The 10,204-nt window shown below is 47.7% G+C and overlaps 1 protein-coding gene across 2 annotated transcripts in view; it reads right to left on the reverse strand.

The window, feature by feature from the left end:
• Positions 1–5,754, reverse strand: part of APBA1 (amyloid beta precursor protein binding family A member 1) — a 235,613-nt gene extending 229,859 nt beyond the window's left edge. For both annotated transcript variants that reach the window (XM_049895520.1, XM_049895519.1), the window contains exon 1: positions 5,543–5,754. The gene's annotated coding sequence lies outside the window, so the exon portion shown is untranslated. The remainder of the gene's footprint in view (positions 1–5,542) is intronic.
• Positions 5,755–10,204: the final 4,450 nt, after the last annotated feature.

Raw genomic sequence — 10,204 nt, forward strand, 5'->3', positions numbered from 1 at the left:
TTAAATCCACCCAAAGGTGCCTCGGAAGACAGGCCTGGTGATCTGCTTCTGAAAGATCACAGACTTGGAAACCCTATGGAGCCGTCCTACTCTGCACATGTGGGGTCACCATGAGTTGGAATCCACTCAACGGCTAACAACAACAACAGCAGCATTTCTAGCTTATTAAAAAAACTAACTTGTGTACATTTTCATGCAATAAATATTGATTGAGTGCTTATGATGTGTTGTTGGGGGTGGTGTTGGGTGAAGTGCTATATTTGACTTTAACTTCTGAAAACTCACCTTTACACTTTACTGTAAAGCCATATCTTGCCATTAATGACAGGGAAAGGTCATGTTTTTGAAAATATAGTTTTCCATTATTTCACTATCTGCTTTATATGCTTAAGTTAGAGATTCCTGAAAGAGAACGTTCACAGAAAATATTTCAGGTGGAGTCTTTTATTCAGATAATTTAAAGGTAAACATTTTTCTCTTTTCACTGAATTAGGGGGTAGGAGGAACAACTCTATTTAGCAACATTAAATGCTTACTATTACTAAAATCACATAAGTAATTGTCAAACTAATTACACAGAGCTAATTTGTTCTACCACAAGGTCAGGCTCTCCAAACGCAGCAGGCTCTTATAGTTGGGTGACAATCTTCATTCACCCCTCACTGACTCACTGTTACATTTCTACAGTGCACACTCCCAAGTCCTTCTTATACTACTCCTGGCCTCAGCCTACCCTCCTCTCTTTTGACTTGACTTAGAAGACTATGGCCAAATTCCTTTCTCTCCACTTCAAAATTCCTGTTTCTGTTACAAGAGTCTTTCCTCTCTGCCTTCACCCAGGATCCTCTCATCTTCTTGGGGACTTCAGTCCATCAATTCAGCCCTTCCCTTACATCTTCGCCAGCCCTGGTGGAGCAGTGGTTTAAAGCATTCGACTGTTAACCAATAGGTCAGAGGTTCAAACCCATCAGTCGCCCCATGGGAGAAAGATGTATCAGTCTGCTTCCATAAAGATTTATAGGCTTGGAAACCTATGGGGCAGTTCTACTCTATCCTATTGGGTCACTGTAAGTCAGAATCGAGTCAATGGCAACAGGTTTTCTTTTTGGTTTAGACCTAGCTTAGGAGTCCCCGGGTGGCTGAGTGGAACAAATAGCTAAATACTCCACTACTAGCCTAAAGGTTGGTGGTTCAAACCCACCTAGAGGTACCTCGGAAGATAGGCCTGGTGATCTGCTTCTGAAAGATCACAGACTTGAAAACCCTATGGAGCAGTTCTACTCTGCACACATAGTGATTCAACTGTAAGTCAGAATCGACTCGTGGGTTTTTACATTTTTAATCTCTCTTCCCTTTAATGGATTCTTCTCCTCGGCTTATAAGGTAGGCTCAAGTCTTCCTATATTAAAACCATTACCTGCCCTCTACTTTCCCGTTCCTTTGGTATATCATACCCTCTCTCCTTCTCCTTTACCACTTCATTTATTGAAAAGGAAGACTGTCCTCACTGCTTCTGTTTTTCACCAGCCCTCTCCCCCAACCCCTTACAGCCTAGCTGCCATTTGCACCCACCTCAAAGATAACCAAGGAAAGCCAGGAGTCAAATCTGATGGTTCTTCATTGGTTGTCCCTCACCATGGGGCAGTGCTGTATGAACGGGGGCTGTTCCTCACTTCCACGGCACGAGTGTTCTCCTCTATGCCCACCATTTTCTCCAACTGCCCCTTGCTTGCTATTGTTCTTATTCTCTTCTTTCTTTTCAACTCCTACATCTACACATTCCCCAAGCATCCTACCCTTGCCCCCCGCTTCTTCTCTCTCATTTTCTTTACTGGCCATTCCTGGAACATCAAAATTGCTAAGTAGATGACTTACAAATCTCTCTTTGTAACTCTGACCTCTCTCTGAAGCCCTACACCTGTATTCTCATCCCTTCTCTTGGACAAAGCTGGCATGTCCCAAATGAAGCATTTTGTTCTCCTCCTCCTCATCCTTCTGTGCACCTGCTTTCTGACAATGACCCAACCAATCTCTCAGTTGAGCCTGACGTTTGACTTCCCTGCTTCCTTTCTCCCTATTTCCAACCAGTGTTCAAGTTCCTTAGATTATGCCTGCAACCCCTGTCTTGGGCTGACCCCTTCTCTGCACTCCCACTACCTCATTTCTCCTTACCCCTAATTTAACAGCAGGGTCTATCTGGTTTCCCTACTGCATGCTTTTCCAACACTATGCTACAAGAGTATTGCCCAAAGCATAATTCTGATCATGTCAACCTTCCTTCTCCTCAGATCCCCACTACTTGCTGAATGAAATCCACTCTTCATCTTGGCATACAAGTTGCTCCACGACCTTGGCAAAACCTATCCTTCTCATCTGATCTCCCCTTACATCTCTTGGCATTCCCTGTGTCCCAGCCAAAGTGAACCATTCCTTGTTCGCTGTGCATGCACACACTTTCCCACTACCAGGCCTCTGCTATGCTGTTCCTCCCCCCAAGCACACCCTTCCTACCCTTCCAGCCTAAATGCCACCTGTATAAATCTCAGCTCAAGTGCCAGCCCTTCAGCAAAACCTTCTCTGATGTTCCAGGTGAACTCCCACAGCATGAAAGGAATACAGCTTTTCCAGCACTTACCACTTCCCACCATCTTTACAGTTAAGCACATGCCTCTGCTCTCTTCCTAGGCCATGAACTTGCTGTGGGCAGAAACTTAAGTCTCCTTATTCTTTGAAGCTCCGACCCTTTCAACATCCCCCACCTCTAATCCAAAGGTATACACTGCCTGAGCCAGTGAGGCAACTCATAAATATTTGTAAATAACCCAAAGGGTTAATTCTGGATTTTAGTGCCTGAAATTCTCTCAATTTTAGCAACAACTATTTTTTCCTTGTAGGATAAAAGTCTTATCTTCCCAAATGGTATCACAGTTTATTTCTTTTGGCCTCATAGGTCAATTTGCCATTGTCTTTTGCTCCCAAGTTTTCTGAAAAACAAACATCTTTAAGAGACCCGATAAAGAAAAAGAAAAGCTTTAATGTGGTTTTAAGTGAAGGAAAGCCATCCATACAAAACAAATGGTTGCTGCAGGCTACAGCAAAGGTACTACCACTCACCAGGCCTAATTACAGGATTCGAGCTGTGTCATTAACCTTACCAATCCAGTCTTGGGAAATGCCAAGTATTACGTTTAAAAATGACCGTATTTACATTAGAGAGGAAGTCATTAATTTCCAAATCATCAGTTAGGCTGTTGTATAATTCCCCTTTCTCGAACCAGAGTTTATATACCTTGGTAATTCCTAATATCCTTAAACTTTCTTGTAAGATATTTACACCTTTGGATTTTAAAACTTTTTTTTTTTTTTTTTTTGGTAAACCAAAACCTCTCAGAACGTTTTAAAAATTCCCTAAGTACTTTTCTCAGAAATAGATTTGGCAGAGCAAGAGTAAAGGACTAAGGTTCAATATTCATTTTTTATAAATCTATCCCTAAATCGTGGATGTGATCCAACAATCTCATATTAAAAATTTAAAAAGCCTGCCTGGAAAGACATGGGGAAATTTACTTTGTGTTGATGGCTTCCAGGGCACCTGGTCTATATAGATCATCATTCATTAAGAAAAGATAAATGTAAAGAAAAAAGCATAAGGGGGTAGCCCTGGTTTTATTATTATTATTTTCAATACAGCAACAATAGCATGCTACCTTTGCCAAAAAAAAGCAAAACAAAATCCTGAAGAAGAAAGAAAGAAACCTCAGATGCCAATATGCTTGTATTGACTTGTACAGCCCTGACCGATGAAGGCTTTTCAAAGAGGACTGGGACAGCCAGTTTGGATTCTGCCAGCAATGCAGCAGAATTTAAGATATTATGACTAGAGTATGTTCCAAGCAGGCTCATCTAGTCACACAATATTTCAATAAAGATGTATCACGATGCTAAGTGTAAAGGTGTGAATCCCACGGAAGTACAGGCACCGGTGAGTCGAACTGCAGTGGACACACAAGCATATGCCATATGCCTGCCTATCTCTCTCTACCCATCCCCACACAAGCTTATCTTTATCACACAGAGGCAATTAAACAGCTCCAGACACTGGGTGCATTTCTGTCTCCTGGCTCCCGCTGAGTGAGTTATTATCAGCCTGGCATTTCCCAAATTCCCTCCCAGTGGGCTACATCAGTTAGGAAAGCAGGGGCTTCATTGACCTGGGACTCCATCACCCCATTTGGGTCCTTAGGGATTTCAGCTCTGGAAGGATACACAGCACCACCTAGCCATTGTGAAGCCTGGGAGAGTGGGAGCAGCAGAAATAAAGTATCCAGTTTCCTAAGGAAAACGCCCTGGCTATGTGAGGCTGACCAAAAGGGTACCAAACATTTCTCAGCATGATCTTTTCCTTCTTTTTAAATATTCTCTCCCCCCTCTCCCCAGCTATCTTTCTATACACCCTTCCAGAGCTCTTTCTAAAAGAACCAAAACAACGACCACCCACCCTTGAGCCACAAGGACCCTGACGCATAACTGTCAAAGGAGAAGGTCTAGTTGGACCTTGGCATTCAGAGTTGTGGGGATGGAGAGAGGAATGGGGCCATTAAAGACCCTTCTCCTTCAGGTCAGACTAGAGAGAAACAATAGAAAATGCAGAGTCAGGATGTTCAAGACCCCAAGAACCCAAGCTTAAGAGAGAAGTGTCACTGGCGGAAGCTGCTTTCAAAAGCGGGGATGCTAGCAAGCCCAGAGGGTGTAACCATTATCCTCTTTCCCTGCCATGTGCCCCAAAGTGACACGCACACTTCCACATCCCATGTCAAAAGGCTGGAGAAAGGGGAAGCGAGAATCCCCACACCAGGGCCATCCATGAGCAGAAACAGAACAGAGACTGTACTGAGTTTCAGGGTCAAAATAACAAACACTGTCCCAGTCTTGGCCGGTGACACGGCACCAGCAGATCTCTGGGTTTCGGGTGCAGTTTAGGAAACGTGGGTGCAATCACACTCGTACACACATACACACACTTGCACGCACGGGATTTTACAAGCCCGCCCCCTACCCTTCTCTCCACACTTCATACACCAAGTGCATCCTGCCCACTTCACCGTTCCCATCATCACACTTTCTCCCAGAGAGCGTCAGCCAAGAGATGAGGGATCCTAGCGGGGATTCCTGGAAATGTCATCCTCCAGCACCTCCAGTTCGCCACCCCCATCCTCTCTGCTGTACATTTTACACACACACACACACACACACACAGACTCCTGCCATGACTGTCGTTGCCCCTCATGTGCCCGGTATCGCAGCGTGCATCTCCCTGGGCATCAGGCGTCTCTCCCCTCAACCCCCCCCTCCCCCGCCCGGCTGGCTCGATGGCTAAGACACTGCCCTCTGGATGTCGCCTGCTGTCCCCGCTCACCCGAACTATTATTCCACGCAGCCCCTCTCGTGCCGGGGGCGCCTTCGGCGAGGACCAGGGCTCCGTCGGCGGCGGCATCAGCGCTAGGCACCCCTCCACCCACCCCACCCCACCCTGGCCGTGTACCTTGCCTGACAGCTGGGTTCGCGGGCCCGTGGGAGCAGGCGGCGCTAGTGACAGCGTTGGTGCCAAGCCTGGGAATAAAGCTCCGTTCCAGCCGCCCCTACCTCCAGCGCCACCATCTTCTCCCGCTGCTGTCGCCGCCGCCGCCGCCAGGACAGCGGCCGCCTTCGCCCAGCTCCGGCTCAGGCTCCGCAGCCGCCGCTCGGGCCCCTCCGGTCCCGCGGCCCCACCCCCTTCCTCCTCCTCCCTCCCTCCCTCCCTCTCTCCCTCCCTCCTCCCGCCCGCCCGCTCACTCGCCCGCCCCTCGTGACGCGCGCCGGGGCCGGGCCGGCCGGAGCGGGAGGGCGCGCGGTGGGAGCGCGCGTGCACGCCGCGCGCTCGCAGCGCCCCTGCCTCCCACGCCCACTCGCGTGCGCGCGCGGCGAGCGAGTCTGGGCCGGCGGCGTCCCCCGCGGCCGGATGGCCGCTTTAGACCGGTGGCCGCAGCGCGCGGATCCCCGCGGTAGGCGTGCGGGGCGCCCGGGCCTGGGCTGGAGAGCCTGGGCGTGCGCTCGCCCCGCCCGAGTCCTCCGGCCCCTCCTCCGGCTCCGGGCCGGGTGGACTGGGGAGAGATCCGGCTGTCTCCCAGAGGGGACGGGCGAAGACTTCCTCGGCGGAAGCCTAAGGGGTTCCCGGTTCCGTAGCCGGCAGCTGTAGCCAACCTCTGCGCGCGGGAGCTGGCCACGCTGCAGGACCGCGAATCCGGGCAGCCGCGTCGGCTGCTGCGGGCTGTTCTCTTCCCCTGGTTACCGCCGAGCTTTCGCGCTCCCCGGCTCAGTAGACACGGTACTGGCCGCACTGCTCGGCCTAGCGGCGTCTCTGTAACGCTCTGCCGTCCTGAGTTTTCGCCGCAAGGGGGAGCGCCGCGGGCCTGGGCCGGAGCGGAGCTTGGAGGGTCTGCAACCCTCAAGGGGAACTGCCCGGTCCCGCCGGGAAGAGCAGAATTCTCTTCCCCGGATACTAATGCCGAGAAATGTTCGGCATCGTCCTCCCCGCTTCCCGAACCTTGTGGATCGGAACTTAAAGCGTATTTGAGCCTGGGTTAGGGCATCCGCCCCAGATATGGCTCCTCGCTCCCCCGGAGGGAGGGGACTCTGCAGCAGGGACCAGGTGGCAGGTGCTGTGCGTTAATGAAAAGCAGTGGGCTGGAGAGGCCTCGGGAGGCCTGGGTTGTGGCGCCAGCCACCCTATAATTGGCCGTGTAATATGAGCCAAGTCATTCCTCCTCTCTCAGACCAGATTTTTAGTAATAATAAATTTGCACAGAGCCTTATAGTTGGCAAAAACGCTTTTCATACACGTATTCTTACCTAGTAGCATGACGATACTTGGCTATCCAGTAATTTGAGAAATAGATCTTTTTCCACACCGTGTTTCCATGTAGATGAGAGTTTATTATTTTAAGCACAAAACCTAGAGGTGCAGACTGACGCATTGTGAGTCTTATGTTTTAGGTTTAAAATGCGTATGAATTTTCCATTCCACTAATAATGGATTTTTTTCCTTGCTTTAATAAAGAAAACAATAGGTTTCGTCTCCACAAAAACGTCTTTTAGTAAAATTGAAATATTCGATACCAGGAAGATGTATCATGCTTGTCCTGTGATATTACATATTCATTTTTTTTTTCAGTAAGTATTTATTCAACATATATATGAGCCAGGCCCAGCCCCTGTTCTCCCAGAGCTCACCAGACCATGGAAGGAATAGATTGTAAACAATCAGACAAATAATTAAATGCAACAGTGATAGATGCAAAGGTGTTAAGGATGTACCGGGGAAGTTAATCTAGACTCAAGGATCTGGTAAGGCTTTCCAAACAGACAAACAAAAAATTGTAGTTCAGTGGATTCTGACCCATGGTGACCGCAAGTGTTGTGGAGTAAACTACTCTGTAGTGTCTTCAAGGCTGTGAAGTTTCAGAAGCAGATTGCCAGGCCTTCCTTCCAAGGCAGCTCCATGTGGGTTCAAACTGCCAACTTTTTGGTTAGTAGTCAAGCTTTTAACCATTTACACTACCTAGGTTTTTGGGTAGGGACTCCTAAGGCTTTCCAAGGAAATGGCATTTCAGGTTGCCCAGAAGGGGCAGCAGGGAGACACTTCCAGGTAGAGAGAAGGAAATGTGCAAATGCCCTTCAACAGGCATATGGAGTGACAGTGAGGGGCAGCGCATGGGAGATGAGCCTGGAAAGGCAGGCAGTGGCCAGCTCCCTCAGCACCATCAGCACCATGTAGACCATGTAAAATAAGGAGTTCATCTTATGAGCCCTGGAGAGTCACTGAAGGGCTGTCCGGCTGTGAGCTGGCAATCATAATCACATTTCAGTTTCTGAATAAGGCAGAGGTGGCAATGTGGGAACTGATTCCTGGAGGGTCAGGGTCCAGGACGCAGAGGCATTGAGCCCCTGACACATCCCTGCTTATCTTATTTGGGACTATTTAGATTTTTTAGTTTCTACTTTTTTTTTTTTTACATTAACCACCCTCTTGTTTGTTTTTAGCTCTTGGGTCAGCTTTTCTTAAGTATCAATTTTGGGGGCTTTCAGAATGTCTTCCTGTGCCAGTCCCCCTTTTGTTATTGTTAATCTGCCATGGTTTTAGGAAGGGCATTAACTAACTTTGTTAGAATTTCAGCTTCAATAAGACGATGTAGAATCTGAGTACGCAGCTCTTTTCCCTGCAAACACTTGGTGCCATCTGGTTGGATTGTGCCGAGATCTTTTTGCTTATTTTTCTACTTTTTGCACTGCGTTCCCAGTCAGGCAAGGTTCCTAGATGCATGAGTGACAGATCCATTATTGCTTTAATAATACTTTCCTCTCAACTCTCGTGTCGCAGAACTTTTATGCAAATGAAAGTATGTGAAATTACTCTGCAAAGTATTAAGTGCCATGTAAAGGAAAGTAATAATTGTTATAATGACAGCTTAGAGATTTCTGTAATCAGCCACCAAATATTCATATTTGGAAAACTCCCTTCCTCCTTGCACCACCCAAAAGCACAGATATACCTATTCTTTTTGGATGATGTGTCTCATTACCAAAAGTGCTCAGAGTAGCTCTTTGTACCTTGGCAGGCAGCAAACTCACAGCCAAATTTTCAGATCATTTTAGGAACTGGGTGGATCCAATGACCTTCATATCCATGTGTTAGCACTTCCTTTGGTTTGTTCTTCGATCTATAGTTTTGCTGTGCTTGCTTTATTGTTTTTTTCTACTTTATTATAGGTATTCTGGTAAGCCACTTCAAATATTAGTATACACCCGCTCCCAATAATGAGGGTCATAAGAGTTATCCAGTGTTTCAGAAGGCAGTGTATAAAACACTGGCCACCTAGTGATATTAATTGGCAGGTAACAATACTGTAGACACCATGCCACATGACTTGGGTTTAAATTGAAGCCTGTTCTACCGTTGCATGTGGATCAGCAGTTTCTACACATGATAGTCTAAAGCATGGTATTGCAGGCAAGGAGTCTCTGGGTGGTGCAAACAGTTAACATGCTCAGCTGCTAACTGAAAGACTGGAGGTTCAAGTCCACCCAGAGGCATGTTCGAAGGAAGGCCTGATCTGCTTCCAAATACTAGCCATTCAAAACCCTGCGGAGCACAGTTCTACTCTGACCGGGGTCATCATGAGTTGGAATCAACTGGACAGCAACTGATTGGGGGCAGGGGTGTTTCAGCAGTAGAAGCCTCATCTTCCATGCAGAAGACCAGGGTTCTGTTCCTGGCCAAAGTACTTCAGGCACAGCCACCACCTGTCTGTCACTTGAGGTTTGCATGTTGCTATGGTGTTGACCAGGTTTCAGTGGAGCTGCCAGACTAAGATGGACTAGGAAGAAAGGCTTGGTGATCTACCTCCAAAAATTAGCCAATGAAAACCCCGTGGATCACAACAGTCTGATCTCCAACCAATCATGGAGATGGCACAGGGCTGGGCAGAGTTTAGTTCCCTGGTGCCTGGGATCACCATGAGTCAGGGCCATCTGGATGGCAGCTAACCACAATAACATTACAGGCAAGTTCAACCGCGTCTCGTGCTAGCTTATAGGTAACTTCCTTTGAAGCATGATCTCTGAGGTCTGAAACGCGATCTGCCTGCCCTGTAGTTAGAAGTTTATCTTGCTGGTACCAGTGCTGTCACTTGGTAAGAGGGCAGGAACAAATGAACTTTTATTCATTAAGGTTTCTTCTTGTCAGAAAAGGCCTGAAGATTCCAGAATTCACTAAATTCATCCAAACTCCAGAGTGTCACCCTATCTTGCAGCCTTTGTTATGGTTCTGGTCAGCCCTGATTGGACATACCTCTTCTGATAGCAGTAGATACTAAGACAGGGAGCAAAGGCCCTGAGATCGGAGGGTGACTGAGGAATAGCAAAGAGGCTGGTGTGCTCAGAGGAGAAACAAGTAAAAGGGAGATAGGCTATACTCTCAGAGAGGTAGTAAGTTGGGTGTGGAACCTAGGCACTTATTAAGACAAGGAACTAATCTGCAAACAAAGTGACAAGAAATGGGCCAGGGCGCAGAAACAAAGCCATTCCCCAGAACAATGGGGCAGGGTATCTAAAAATAGCCCGCAAACTTCTTTAAAGTTGCCTTTCAGAAGCAGCTGGAGAAAACCAG

This window comes from Elephas maximus, chromosome 9 (assembly GCF_024166365.1).
Source record: "Elephas maximus indicus isolate mEleMax1 chromosome 9, mEleMax1 primary haplotype, whole genome shotgun sequence".
Classification (NCBI taxonomy): Eukaryota; Metazoa; Chordata; class Mammalia; order Proboscidea; family Elephantidae; genus Elephas; species Elephas maximus.